Source organism: Schistocerca gregaria, chromosome 9, assembly GCF_023897955.1.
Source record: "Schistocerca gregaria isolate iqSchGreg1 chromosome 9, iqSchGreg1.2, whole genome shotgun sequence".
NCBI classification, from domain to species: domain Eukaryota; kingdom Metazoa; phylum Arthropoda; class Insecta; order Orthoptera; family Acrididae; genus Schistocerca; species Schistocerca gregaria.
The window spans coordinates 157235908-157251059 of NC_064928.1; the positions used below are offsets into that span (position 1 = coordinate 157235908).

The 15152-nt window shown below is 43.1% G+C and overlaps 1 protein-coding gene across 7 annotated transcripts in view; it reads right to left on the reverse strand.

Moving 5' to 3' along the window:
• LOC126292280 (pyruvate carboxylase, mitochondrial) overlaps positions 1-15152 on the reverse strand; it is a 358087-nt gene that overhangs the window by 154530 nt on the left and 188405 nt on the right. For all 7 annotated transcript variants that reach the window (XM_049986190.1, XM_049986187.1, XM_049986193.1 and 4 more), the window contains one exon: positions 4101-4172. The gene's annotated coding sequence lies outside the window, so the exon portion shown is untranslated. The remainder of the gene's footprint in view (positions 1-4100; positions 4173-15152) is intronic.

The window sequence follows — 15152 nt, forward strand, 5'->3', positions numbered from 1 at the left end:
TTTTGTCGGTGCGTCGATACTTTTTCCGTGGATGTACCGGTGTATTTTTCGATACGTTAAGGGTCGACAAACGTATTTTATTAATATCGGTATAACAGTCTCCCGAGGTTTTTAAAAATATCAACAATCCTTCTGTCTAACATAGCCAGTTCTGAAGACGTACCTCAACAAAATGCAGTCAGTTCAGAGACACCCGTGCCATATGTAGACAGGTATTGCGGTAGGAGTAGGTATTAAAATCCATGCAGAAGAAATAAAAACTTTGAGGTTCGCCGATGACATTGTAGCTCTGTCAGACAGCAACGGACTGGGAAGAACAGTTGAACGGAATGGACAGTGTCTTGAAAGGAGGGTATAAGATAAACAACAAAAGCAAAAAGAGGATAATGGAAGGTAGTCGAATTAAGTCAGGTGATGCTGAGGGAAGTAGATTAGGCAATGAGACGCTTAAAGTAGTAAAGGTATTTTGCTATTTTGGGAGCAAAATAACTGATGATTGTCGAAGTAGAGAGGATATAGAATGTAGACTGGCAATGGCAAGGAAAGCGTTCCTGAAGAAGAGAAATTTGTTAACATCGAGTATAGATTTAAGTGCCAGGAAGTTGTTTCTGAAAGTATTTGTATGGAGTGTAGCCATGTATGCAAGTGAAACGTGGACGATAAATAGTTTGGACAAGAAGAGAATAGGAGCTTTCGATTGGTGGTGCTACAGAAGAATGTTGAAGATTAGGTGGGTAGATCACGTAACTAATGAGGAGGTATTGAACAGAATTGGGGAGAAGTGGAGTTTGTGGCACAACCTGACAAGAAGAAGGGAACGGTTGGTAAGACATGTTCTGAGGCATCAGGTGATCACAAATTATTGGGGGCAGCGTGGAGGGTAAAAATCGTAGAGGGAGACCAAGAGATGAATACACTAAGCAGATTCAGAAGGATGTTGGCTGCATTAGGTACTGGGAGATGAAGAAGCTTGCGCACAATAGAGTAGCATGGAGAGCTGCATCAAACCAGTCTCAGGCGCAAGACCACAACAACAACATTGCGGTGAAAAAAGGCGCCATGATACTGTCGCACGAGAGGTAACCCATGAGGACGCAGGAAGTACCATTGTGCCGACAGAGCTCCTGACTCACTACCAGCCGTGACGAGAAGTCATGCCGATGGCAGCCCACAGGTATCACCAGCAGTAGGCCTCCCCAGAACATTTGAAGAATGGCCCTCTCCACAGGCTGCCACTACTCGTATAGTCGCCGACGATCGTCTCCGTACAGACCACGATCCATAGGTGAGGACAATGCCACCTCATCCCTCAGCACTCCATGCTTTCTGGGCACGGCAGTACTCCGAATGATGCAGTCGTTTATGCTGTGATGCTAATGGCAGCCTACGCATGGAACGGTAAATCCGCAGCCTATGCATGGAACGGTAATTCCGGCTGCTGATGATATCCGACCGATGGTGCACTATGACACAGAATATTGCAAGGAATCCATTATTTGTTCTCCGATGGTATGCGCATAAGTGAAGGTCATGGTGTCTTTTGTGCACTATACAGCGATCTTCAGAAGCATTTGACTGGAATCTTGACGACGGGTCTGCCTGCCCCCACTACGCATCATGTAGAATGGCTCCTAGCGTCAACAATCTACATCTACATCCATACTCCGCAAGCCACCTGACGGTGTGTGGCGGAGGGTACCTTGAGTACCTCTTCCGGTTCTCTCTTCAATTCCTGTCTCGTATTGTTCGTGGAAAGGAGGATTGTCGGTATGCTTCTGTGTGGGCTCTAATCTCTGTGATCTTATCCTCATGGTCTCTTCGCGAGATATACGTAGGAGGGAGCAATATACTGCTTGACTCTTCGGTGAAGGTATGTTCTCGAAACTTTAACAAAAGCCCGTACCGAGCGTCTCTCCTGCAGAGCCTTCCACTGGAGTTTATCATCTCCGTAACGCTTTCGCGATTACTAAATGATCCTGTAATGAAGCACGCTGCTCTCCGTTGGATCTTCTCTATCTCCTCTATCAACCCCACCTGGAGCGGATCCCACACCGCTGAGCAGTATTCAAGCAGTGGGCGAACAAGCGTACTGTAACCTACTTCCTTTGTTGTCAGATTGCATTTCCTTAGGATTCTTCCAATGAATCTCAGTCTGGCATCTGCTTTACCGACGATCAACTTTATATGATCATTCCATTTTAAATCACTCCTAATGCATACTCCCAGATAATTTATGGAGTTAACTGCTTCCAGTTGCTGACGTGCTATTTTGTAGCTAAATGATAGGGGATCTTTCTTTCTATGTATTCGCAGAACGTTACACTTGTTTACATTGAGATTCAATTGTCATTCCCTGCACCATGCGTCAATTCGCTGCAGATCCTCCTGCATTTCAGTACAATTTTCCATTGTTACAATCTCTTGATACACCACAGCATCATCCGCAAAAAGCCTCAGTGAACTTCCGATGTCATCCACAAGGTCATTCATGTATATCGTGAATAGCAATGGTCCTACAACACTCCCCTGCGGCACACCTGAAATCACTCTTACTTCGGAAAACTACTCTCCATTGAGAATGACATGCTGCGTTCTGTTATCTAGGATCTCTTCAATCCAATCTCACAATTGGTCTGATAGTCCATATGCTCTTACTTTATTCATTAAACGACTGTGGGGAACTGTATCTAACGCCTTGCGGAAGTCAAGAAACACGGCATCTACCTGGGAACCCGTGTCTATGGCCCTCTGACAATGTAGCGTATGACAGCTCGGATCTACCATATTTCCGAAGGGGGCAAAAACTTCATAGAAGTTCGTACAGCCCGTCCCCTTTTGCCTGCGGGACAGTTTTTTTATTTTTAGATGCGATGGGGTTCCCTGGCACAGACACCAAGTACACTATACACACATCCAAAAATCAACTTAAGTTTCGTTCAGAAATCAAGTTAGAATGTGTTCACAAAAGGTGGTTCTCCCGCAGAATAGTTGAGGATAACATGGATAACGCCAACAACAAGAAGGGACAGGATGACAAAACATCAAGACATCAGGAAATTACTTCTAAGTTACTGGAGGGAGCTGTCGATGGTGTTAAAATGTGGAGGAAGAGAGAGACTGGAATAAATACAAGAAATAATTGACGTATGTTCCAAATGCTACTCTCAAGCGAAAACTTCGGCAGAGGAGATAAAATCACAGCAGGGGGGCGTCAAACAAAAAGTGGGTTTACGATAACCTTTATGACGTGCCTGCGACAAGACAGATCAATAGAGGTTCAGCCTCAATGTGTGGGTTGGAATCATCATCATCATCATCATCATCGGTGCCTTTGTATTTCCGCGACGTCCTACAGGATAAACTTACCTTCAGTTTTTCAGACATGAACCGCTTCATTTACGTGATGAAGTTCCTCTAGACATCCAACGAATGTTACTTTTGAATACATTGTGGGAGTGAACAGTGATCAATGTGTTACAAAAATTTACTATCAAAACCAGTCTTGATCACTATTTATTACCGTGACCGGTTCCGACCACATGACCACAGTAGTGGTCGAAACTGGTCACCGTAATAAATAAATTGTGATCAAGACTGGTTTTGATAGTAAAAATCCAACCAGTGTCATTTATGCACGCCGGTGCTCCATCTCGCCTTCTACGGATAGATCGCCAGTATCTCGATAACCAGTTTGTAAGGACGTGGACTTGTCGACGGGGATCCAATGTACAGATCGCCAGATTTGAATCCAATGACTTTTTTCCGTTTTTTTCTTTCGCTATGCTTAAAATCCTTGGCGCATCCAATTCTCATACCCAATGTCCTGAGAGAGCCTATCCAAAAGGGATTTGACTTAACGCGGAATACACCAGGCGTTTTCCATGACGTACGGAAAAGTCATGTATGGAAGCAGGAAGTCGTAATTCCATATGGCACCAACGAAGGATTTTCGGACGCATTTCCATATTAACTTCTTGTAATGTTTTCATGTCACAAATAAATCCCGGAAGGTTGACGTCTCATGTATGAACACTGCATTACTCCGTGTGGCACACAGCACACTCACTTGCTGCTGTAACGCCCACTATGAGTGTACATACCTGCTGTGATGTGTGTGTGGCGATGTTCAACGACCGGTCGGGCGAACGACAGAGATGCAGGACGCGCTGAATCTGTAACACACAGATAAACACATATCAGGACGGTCGTTAAGCGGGAACTTATTTCAGTAGCTCTTTCGATACATATAAAATTATGATAACTAAACTGACGGGGAAAAATATCCCAACACCAAGCAGTGCGAAATTAAAGTTGGTAGGCGTGTTTGTACATCTGAAAGATGACAACTCAAATTTCCAGCCAGTCGCATAAGAGTAGGGCTAGTACACCGCTTTGAGGATGCAAATCAGGTTTGTTTCGAAAGCGCGCTGTAACAGTTGACAGTGTTAGTTACCTTTGAGAGTGCACGCGGTGATCTGACGTAAGTCGAGAATGTCTTTAAGGCGACGAAGACGCAGTGATCAACACCTCAGTGTGTTTGAAAGCGTTCGTTTAACAGAGCTGGATGTTCCTCCTGCGATACTGCACAAAGACTTGGCAGGAATGTGGTCACAGAACACGGGCAGGTACGGTCGGAAGACGACTGGGTTACAGCCATATGTCACAAACGAGAGGGCAGGCCACCGTGTTCGGCATATGGCTGGAGCATCGCACTGCATCTGCAGCAGCAACTTGAGTGGCAGCTGGCACCGCAGCGACACAACGAAAGTAGAAGGTTACTTCAAGGACGGCTCCTAACCAGACATCCTAAAGCGTTCATTCCATCGATATTTTTATATTGGCAATACACCGATATCAAGATGGCAATATCAAGTGCCGAAATTCTTATTTTACATTGTATTTTTTTGCAATTTCCGGTAAAGTTCTGATTTTTTTGAACTCAACTAGTGTGTTATCTCTTCACATCGACAGCATACAACACAGTTGCTGAAAATTATGAACAAAAATTTAAATGAAAATATTGGTCTCTGCTGTGGGCGGGGACGTCTGAGGGCAAATGCGTAACTGGCGCTACTAACAGAAACTGGAACGCTTAACTTCACCACGCAATTTGGACTCCACAAATGCTACGCCACTACCGTTAGTAGAAATGAAAAACCAGGGAAGTCGACATGAAGTGTTCCCGGAAAAATCCGATATGTGACGAAACCGAGCGACGGACCCATCGGGCATCGTTTATTTTGACCCTTGCAAGAAGTTACCACAGTCAGCAAAGTTATCGCCAAGCGTGAATGTGCATCCTTTTCCATTTCTATTCTTGCTCGAAGGGGAATAAGCAGGCAGCTAGCGTGTTGACATGCAGAAAATCTACTTATAAATCAATACTTAAATATAAAGTTCTAAAACTGGCAGTATATTTACAATATGGGAGCAAATATTTTTATAGGCCAGTCGGTCGATATGTGGGTGCTTTTTAGATGTATCGAGGGCTGGCAATATCTTTTTAAATATCGATATATCGGATTACCCATATTTTTAAAAATATCAACAGTCCTAGTACAATGTGTGACTTTTAGAAAAGCGCACAGTCGCACTGTCTGCCGAAGAGCTTGTCACTAAGTGTAAGAGGAATGTATACTCACTCAAGCGACACTGGGAAGGCAACGACAGTTTGAATTCTATAAATTTTCGTATACTTCTTGGAAATGACAAGAATACGCATTCAGCTGAGTCCAGTATGAATGAGAGACTAAGATTTTAGTGTTGACAAACGGGACGTCACATCATTACCGCGGAATATTGGGAGTTTATATGTGCAGGTACTGTCTGCCGACTGGCCTGGTGACTAGTAATTCAGAGGATACAAAACTGAGAATTTTGATTCACGAGCTTTCAAGATATATGGAAGTCTAAACGGATGAAGTGTACTGACTTAGTGGAATCCTGTTACTGTCTTGTAAATTATTTTTATTCGTATTAGCCAACTACGATCATTTATCAGCTTCGGTCCCTGATCTTTCTTGGTTCTTATTTTTTCCATTATTCCATCTTCTCCCCACGTCGTCTTTTCCTTTCTTCTGTCCATATTGTTCATTTCTCTTTCTACCTTGAAAGCCTTCTAAATACTGTACTTTAGTCTTAAAAAGGTTTCTTTCTGTTATTTTCGATCAGTTGAAGATGTTTGTTTCTAGTTCTCTCATTGTTTCAATCTATGCTATTGTCGAGTCTCTCCCTAGAAATACAGCAATATTAGTGTGTCACTCATTCGGCAGAGATGTCCACAGATGGTTAATCTTAGCTTTGCCATTACTTCTGATATTTTATCTGTCTTATAGTAGCGAGCCTCGTTACTTTCCATTTTCCAGCCATCTGTAGTTTCTATTGCTCCCGTTACTTTTCTATCGATACGTCTTTCATGTGGTTCTATTCTGTCCAGCTTATTTATTGTACAACCTTAAGCACTCACATGCTTATAAACTTTCTGGTCTTACCGCTGAGGTACGGTGTTTCAGTTTCGTTTTCTAGATATGCATTTCCTGTAGTAGATATTTTTGTCTAATCATATGCTCTTTTCATTTTATCAACTGTAACATCTAGCGCAAATTTTTCTAGACGGTTTTCTTGTATAGTTACTCAAAGATATTTGAATTTACTAACTTGCTCTATTTTATCTGTTTGTTTTTTTGATGTCTTTCGATGCATTATTTATATATTTATCATGAACTGTATTCAGCTGAATTATTAAGACCAGTGCTATATTTTTTTCAGAAAATTTGAGTAACTGGTTATATCATTTTCAGAAAGTATTGCAGAATCGTCAGCGGAAGTCAGGCAGTTGACCTAATTCCATTTGTTTTCCTTCTGAGAATTAGGGGATTTTTTTAGCTTCAAATTCTGATGATTACTTCCTGAAATTGAGAAACCGGTAATGGAACTATTTGTGAGAGCTGAAACAAGCACATATTAATAGAAAATAACAGTGTTCATAACTTACAGAGATTATACATGCTGTACGGGAGCGGCGTGGTGTGTTGCTGAACTCTCAACGCAAAGATGAGTTCCTTTGATAAAATTTAATTGAATGATATTCTCACCCGCTCTCCCCCCCTCCCCACCCCTCCCATCCCTTACCTTAAAATTATGATACCCAATTATTTCATCAGGAGGAGAGACGTGCAAGCCTTCGCTAGCACTGAATACTCGACACAAACGATGTATTGCTGGCGTTAAGCTGTTCCTGGAAAGCCATCACGAAGGATGATGACAGTGGATACGCACGAGGAGAGCAGAGCGCTTATGATGTTATGAAATGTGTGTGTCTCTCTCCCCCCCCCCCCCCAAAACTACAGTAAGTCCCCCGGGCGGGAGCTATCTCTCTGCCCATACAGTGATGTCCAAACAAGTCCGGCCCGTTGTGAAAGCGTGTGGCACGGTGCCTGTCCTACAAGGAAGAGAGACGCGGAATCCGGCGTTACTGTTATAACACTACGAGGAAGTTCTGTCAGAGCGGCGAGGCGCCCGGAATTTACCACAAGACCACATGGGCGGGCGCACGCAGTTAGGAAAGACTGGTTGCTTGGGGGTTACGGGAGTAAACAGCTAGGTCCTTCAATTCTCGGTCAAAAGACAGTTCATCTCGAAGTACGTAAGCGTGGTAAAATCGAGGTCTTGAATGAAATACAGATGTCAGTGCTGAGAAATAACTTTAAGAGAACTAGAAGTATAGGGATACTAGTATAAATGTATAACACAGACAGATGAGTCCTGGGAGACTCCCTCGTCTGCTCTGGCGTACGTACTCCCTCGGCTTACAAAACACTCGTTCGACCTATACTTGAGTATTGCTCATCAGTGTGGGTTCGTACCAGATCGGGTTGACGAAGGAGATAGAAAATCCAAAGACGAGCGGCGCGTTTCGTCACAGGGTTATTCGGTAACCGTGATAGCGTTATGGAGATGTTTAACAAACTCAAGTGGCAGACTCTGCAAGAGAGGCGTTCTGCGTCGCGGTGTAGCTTGCTCTCCAGGTTTCGAGAGGGTGCGTTTCTGGATGAGGTATCTAATATATTGCTTCCCCCTACTTATACCTCCCGTGGAGATCACGAATGTAAAATTAGAGAGATTAGAGCGATTAGAGCGCGCACGGAGGCTTTCACAGTCGTTCTTCCCGCGAACCATACGCGACTGGAACAGGAAAGGGAGGTAATGACAGTGGCACATAAAGTGCCCTCCGCCACGCACCGTTGGGTGGCTTGCGGAGTATAAATGTAGATGTAGACCTGTAAACAGGGTTGCTGCACTGAAACGCCAAGGAAACTGGTATACGTTTGTATTTTCAAATACGGAGATCTGTAAACAGGGAGAACACGGCGCTGCGGTCGGCAACGCGTATATAAGACAAGTGTCTGGCACAGTTCTTAGATCAGTTACCGCTGCTACAGTGGCAGGTTATCAAGATTTAAGTGGGTTTGAACGTGGTGTTTTAGTCGGCGCACGAGCGATGGGACACAGCATCTCCGAGGTAGCGATGAAATCGGGATTTTCCCGTACGACCACTTCAAGAGTGTACAGTGAATATCAGGAATCCGGTAAAATATCAAATCTGCGACGTCGCTGTGGCCGGAAAATTGAAGAGAATCGTGCAACGTGACAAAATCGCAACCGTCCCGCAAACTGAGAACAGACACCAAATCCATATAAATATATAGTTCTGGTAATACCGGCCAGATATGCGGATACACACACAATACCTCAACTCTTACGGGACTTTGTAAGAATGTCTTCCACGAGTAAGGAGTGTGTTGGGTAGGGCCGCTACGAATGTAGTGTGTGGGGATGTAAGGTGAGAATCTGGGTCTCGCGGGAGGCGAGATAGTCCCTGCGGTCGCGCTATCCTCTGTGCCCTCGGTGGCTCAGATGGATAGAGCCTCTGCCATGTAAGCAGGAGATCCCGGGTTCGAGTCCCGGTCGGAGCGCACACTTTCACTTTTCCCCGTTGTATATCAGCGCCTGACAGCAGCTGATGGCATTTTATCAAGTGGATGTAGGTGTACGGGTATTGAGACAACCTATGAATCCGTGGACCCTACATGTCAGCAAGGGACTGATAAACCTAGTGAAGACACACTAATAGCGTGTGCCGTGTGCACTTTTGAGTGATATGGGGCACATGATCCATCTAGATACGACTTGGCACCGACTTACGCATCCTATCTGATCACCTGCATCCATTCATGTCCATTGTGCTCCGACGGACTTGGGCAACTCCAGCAGGACAAAGCCACACCCCACACGTCCAGAATTGCTACAGAGTGGCTACAGGAACACTCTCCTCAGGTTCAGTACTTCCGCTGGCCACCGAACTCTACAGACCTGAACATTACTGAGCATATCTGGGATGTCTTACAAAGTGTTGTTCAGAATAGATCTCCACTCTCTTCCGGGAGGATTCATGGTGTCAGTTCCCTCTAGCACTACTTCAGACATTAGTCGAGTCCATACACGTCGTGTTGCGGCATTTCTACGTGCTCGCGGGGCCTTACACGGTAATAGGCAGGTGTACCACTTTCCTTCGCTCTTCAGAGCCTAAATGTTTCAATCGTTTTCAAAGATCTGTATTTTCAAAATAGATATGAACAAATATCAATGATGCATGAATAAAACCGGTAACTCACTAAGTTCGTATCTTGTCCTGTACTAATGTGCTAATAATGCGTCAGTTACACGACACACATTCAAGCGGTAGTTAAGTTTCTTTCTATAACTTCTGTAGCAGTATCCTACTAATGGTTATTACAGCAGCAACGATGGGTTCCTTGAGCTGTTGCAGTGTTCTTGCCAGTGGTGTACGCTGAGACGGTCCTTAAGCCCGTCTCACACGGAGCAAGGTTCGCGGCAAGTTTGCGAGATGGCGTGAATGCCTGCCGGCTTGCAGGGACAGGAGCCGGCCATCTTCCAAGCCGAAGCTCCCCCACGGTGCAAGATCGGCAGCTAGTTGTGTTGTGGTCGGCTGCATGTTGTATCGAACGAAGATGGCTGCTTCAGGTACAAATGTTCAGAGCAAACCGGCGTTATTAGCTGTTTTGGTGCTAAACGATGCAGAAATGCATGCTTATGAGAGAAGAAGAAAGAAAGACTGGACAAAAAACTGGATTAAGAGGAGAAACCCTGAAAAAAGGTGTGCTCTCCATGCTTCATAAAGAGTTGAGGTTTGTTTAAAAGTATCACCATTTCATTTCATTACTGTTTGACTTTATAAATATACCAATAATGACTGTTATATACGACTTTATTTTATAGAAGATTGTACATCGTCGTATATGATCGAACAAGACACACGGCACTTGCAGCTCTTTCGAGTGCTTCTGCACGCAAGTGTTTATTATAATAGTTTGCAGTTTTCACGACGTACAGACACCGTTCTTTCCTATAAGTACATATCACTCCTTCAATCGCTTCCTTGGACCACTGCGGTGCCATTGTTTAATGATTATTAAAACTTCCTTCCGCACCTCACAACAGCAGAAAAGCGACTATCAACAAAGGCTTCGCACCCAAGCTTTCCGCGTCTGACGTCACAAACGAAACGTCTCATGATTGGCCAACGCAGGTAGCACGCAGTGAACCTTACCAGAAAAATAGCACCGGACCTATTCTGGAAATCTTACAAGGTTCCCAGCAAGGTAGCCGTCGCGCGACCCAGCAAGGAAACTTACAGCTAATCTTGCTCCGTGTGAGACGGGCTTTAGTGTACCCCCAAAGGAAAATGTCACAGAACACTAGGTCAGGCGACATGAGAGGCCAAGGAAATAGAGTCACACAATATCCATCCATCCATTCAATTTTGAGCAGGCACTCTCTCAGGTAGGCGACGCGTCACGAATCGTGAAGGAGAAACAGCTCTTAAGTTTTCAAGACGTTCTCCAGAATGTTCTGTAGAAAAGTGTGTGCAAAGTCTTGCACATGATACTAGACTTGAATGAAATGCTAAATGCAGACAATTTTTTTTTTTTTTCAAATACAGCATCACGGGTGATGCGACTGTGTTAACACGAACCTACCACAAAACGACGAACTGCAGTGATTCACGTCAAGTACCGCAATACTCACGTCAATGCGGCGCGCTAGATGAACAACATCAAAAAAAACAACAAAAAAAAAAACGAACGACTTTGACAGTTTAATCTGGTTGTTGTATGAACGTTCTCTGCGTTATTCTGAAGTGCGGGGAGCCCATGTGGACCAGCTAAAGCATTAAAACTGCCATCTTAACTTTCCTCTAGTTTGTATTAATCCAGTCACGAAACTTTTTTAATTATCAATTATTCAAAAACAGTCGTAATCGCATTTATCATTATTATACCGTCAACCGGTTTCAACACGACGTAGGGGTCATCTTCGGGGGGCGTTTACACCATTGGTCGACTGTTGGTGCTGTCACTCGTGTCTATATAACGGCAGGAAACTAACTAGATAGTTTCCTACCGTTATGTACACACGAGTGACAGCCCCAACAGTCGACCAATGGTGTAAACGCCCAGAATATGACCCCTACGTCGTGTTGAAACCGGTTGGCGGTATTATAATAATAATAATAATAATAATAATAATAATAATAATAATAATAATAATAATAATAATGCCTGAGACAGGAAAGAGAAATAATAATAATTATTATTATTCTGTATAGAACGAGCAGAAACTAGCAAAATACACAAAGCAATCACTCGTATAAATACATCGGCTACACCACTGCACTTTGATAACCACTTCTACAACCCTTTAGATCACGTAACATCAATAGATACGAATAAAGTAAATTGGAAAAAGAAAACACTACATGGCGAGCACCCGTATCATCTAACACAGCCACACATCGATCAAGGCGCATCCAACACATGGCTAAGAAAAGGCAATATATACAGTGAGACGGAAGGATTCATGATTGCAATACAGGATCAAACAATAAACACCAGATATTACAGCAAGCATGTTATTAAAGATCCCAATACCACAACAGATAAATGCAGACTTTGCAAACAACAAATAGAAACAGTAGATCACATCACAAGCGGATGTACAGTACTAGCAAATACAGAATACCCCAGAAGACATGACAATGTAGCAAAAATACATCAACAGCTTGCCTTACAACATAAACTTATAAAACAACACGTTCCCACATACAAGTATGCACCACAAAATGTACTGGAGAATGATGAATACAAATTATACTGGAACAGAACCATTATAACAGATAAAACACCACCACATAACAAACCTGACATCATACTCACCAACAAAAAGAAGAAATTAACACAACTAATCGAAATATCCATGCCCAATACAACAAATATACAAAAGAAAACAGGAGAAAAAATTGAAAAATACATCAAACTGGCTTAGGAAGTCAAGGATATGTGGCATCAGGACAAAGTTCACATTATACCAATTATACTATCAACTACAGGAGTCATACCACATAATATCCACCCGTACATCAATGTAATACAGCTACATCTAAACTTATATATACAACTACAGAAATCTGTAATTATTGATACATGTTCAATTACCCGAAAGTTCCTAAATGCAATATAACATACCGTACAGTTAAAAGGAAGTCACACTTGATCAAGGTCCGCGTCACTTTCTACTTCTGACCAGACATAACGTCTGAGATAAGAAAGAAATAATAATAATAATAATAATAAATGTGATTAAGTCTGTCTTTGAATAATTGATTAATCGTACTAATAGCTTCTTCATCTCCACGACCATGTTGTCTAAAAATCTACGAAACTTGGACTGATTGGGTTTCCTGATGTCTATAAAGAACGAGATTTAACATCAGTGCTATATCGAACCGAGAGATCGTGAGCTTCAGAGGTATTTCACGGCCATGCAGATATCAATATCAAGCTATTGACCAATTTACTCTAACTGGCGAAAGAGACAGGTATTATGTTTTTCCTAGTGGGGAGCTTGCGAGCCCACTTTGAGGACGTTTGACGTCAGTGGCTGCCGTCTAGTGGGACTTTACTGGGCGAAGTCCAGATGGCGTCCGGAGCGGACTGGACATTGCGCCCGCCAGGATAACCTCTGACCCGTGTTTGCCGTGTCGCAAGGTTGGGCTGCGACGGTGGAGGCGTAACCAACAGCGGCAACAGTCTAATACACACACACACACACACACACACACACACACACACACACACACACACACACACACACACCACACAATTTTTTCTGAAACTTATGATGCCTAATGTCATTTGTCGTATGCATTTATACTTTACACATGGGCCAGTACAGGCTTTTGGCGTGTCGTGTCCGCCCGCATATCATATTAGAAAAAATATCGATATTTATCGGCGATATTGTTTTCAATGATATAACGCTAGCGAAATGGCAACATCGTGTGCTGATATTTTTTATCATTTTATATCATATTAACGACATTGGAGACAATCTAAGTAGCCGTCTTAGATTGTTTGCAGATGTCATTTACTGTCTTCAGATGATCAAAATGACTTGCAAAATGATTTAGATAAGATTATGGTGCGAAAAGTGGCAACTGACCCTGAATAAAGAAAAGTGCGAAGTTATTCACATGAGTATTTAAATCAGCTAAATTTAGATTACGCGATAACTCGCAGATATCTGAGGGCTGTAAATTCAACTAAATACTTATGGATTACAATAACAAATAACCTAAATTGGAACGATCACATAGATAATATTGTGGGTAGGGCAATCCAAAGACAGATTCATTGGCGGAATACTTACAAGGTGCAACAGGTCTACAAAACAGACTGCTTACACCTCGCTTGTCCGCCCTATTCTGGAGTGTTGCTGTGCGGTGTGGGATCCGCATCAGGCGGGACTGAGGGGATGACATCGAAAAAGTACAAAGAAGGGCAGCTCGTTTTGTATTATCGCGAAATAGGGGAGGTAGTGCCACAGACATGATACGTGAATTGGAGTGGCAATCATTAAAACAAAGGCGTTTTTCGTTGCGACGAGATCTTCTCATGAAATTTCAACCGCCAGTTGTCTCCTCCGATTGCGAAAACATTCTGTTGGCACCCACCTACACAGGGAGAAACGATGATCACGATAAAATAAAGAGAAATCAGGGCTCGCACGGAAAAATTTAAGTGCTTGTTTTTCCCGCGTGCCGTTCGAGAGTGGAACGGTAGAGAGACAGCATGAAGATGGTTCATTGAAACCTTTCCCAGGCACTTTATTGTAAATAGCAGAGTAATCACGTAGATGTAGATGTTTTTTCCCAATTCTCGATAAATATTTGAATTTTTTCTATTCAAATTGTAGAAGAACATCATTTTACTTTCAGTGTGTGAAGATGTCTTACTATTTTCCTCCATCACATCCAGTCTCTCTCTTTGACTGTGTGAAGCAAGTACGGCTGGCACAAAGTAGTAGTCAGATTGTACCAATTGTGGGGCTGGGGAGTGAATAAAATAACAGGATTTCCCATATGAAGAAATAGCACACCAGTTGAGTTAAGAAAACAACTTTTGACGCAACTAGTAGGCTATTTTTCATATCAGCAGTCTTCAAAATCAATTGCTGAAAATATGAACAAAAATATGAAGCATAGCGCTGCAGATGAGCAAGACAGCCTGCTGTTAGACATTTCTGGTGTGGTTGAAGACTGGAGCACCCATTGGGCACATACTTCGCACATGTGCAGTCGTTCGTTCATGATTGTGTCAACACATCCGACGCTCAATCCGAAACCGTGGCTATGGCTTTCGCTGTTACTCAGAGGTCCTGGATAATGAGTTCATCCACCAGCTGGACGATGTCATCGGTAATGCAGTGTGGTGCTCCAGGCCCTGCACCATTTGCTAACGACACCCGTACTTCCCTGAAGCCTTTATGCCACGCCTTGAACCTTGGAAGGGACATGCAGTGATCGCCGTACACTTCTGACATTCGTCGATGAATGTCCGTTCCTCCTACTCCTACGAACAACACCTCTTTGTTGTTCTTTTGACACCTGTCACTTTTTGCAATGCGAGAGGCAGCGTTAGATGATTGATGCATGCTGCTCTATTTTTCTAACTAAGTGCTTAGGACACAGTATCAATAATAGGAATAAGAACAATATACATAAATATTGAAAA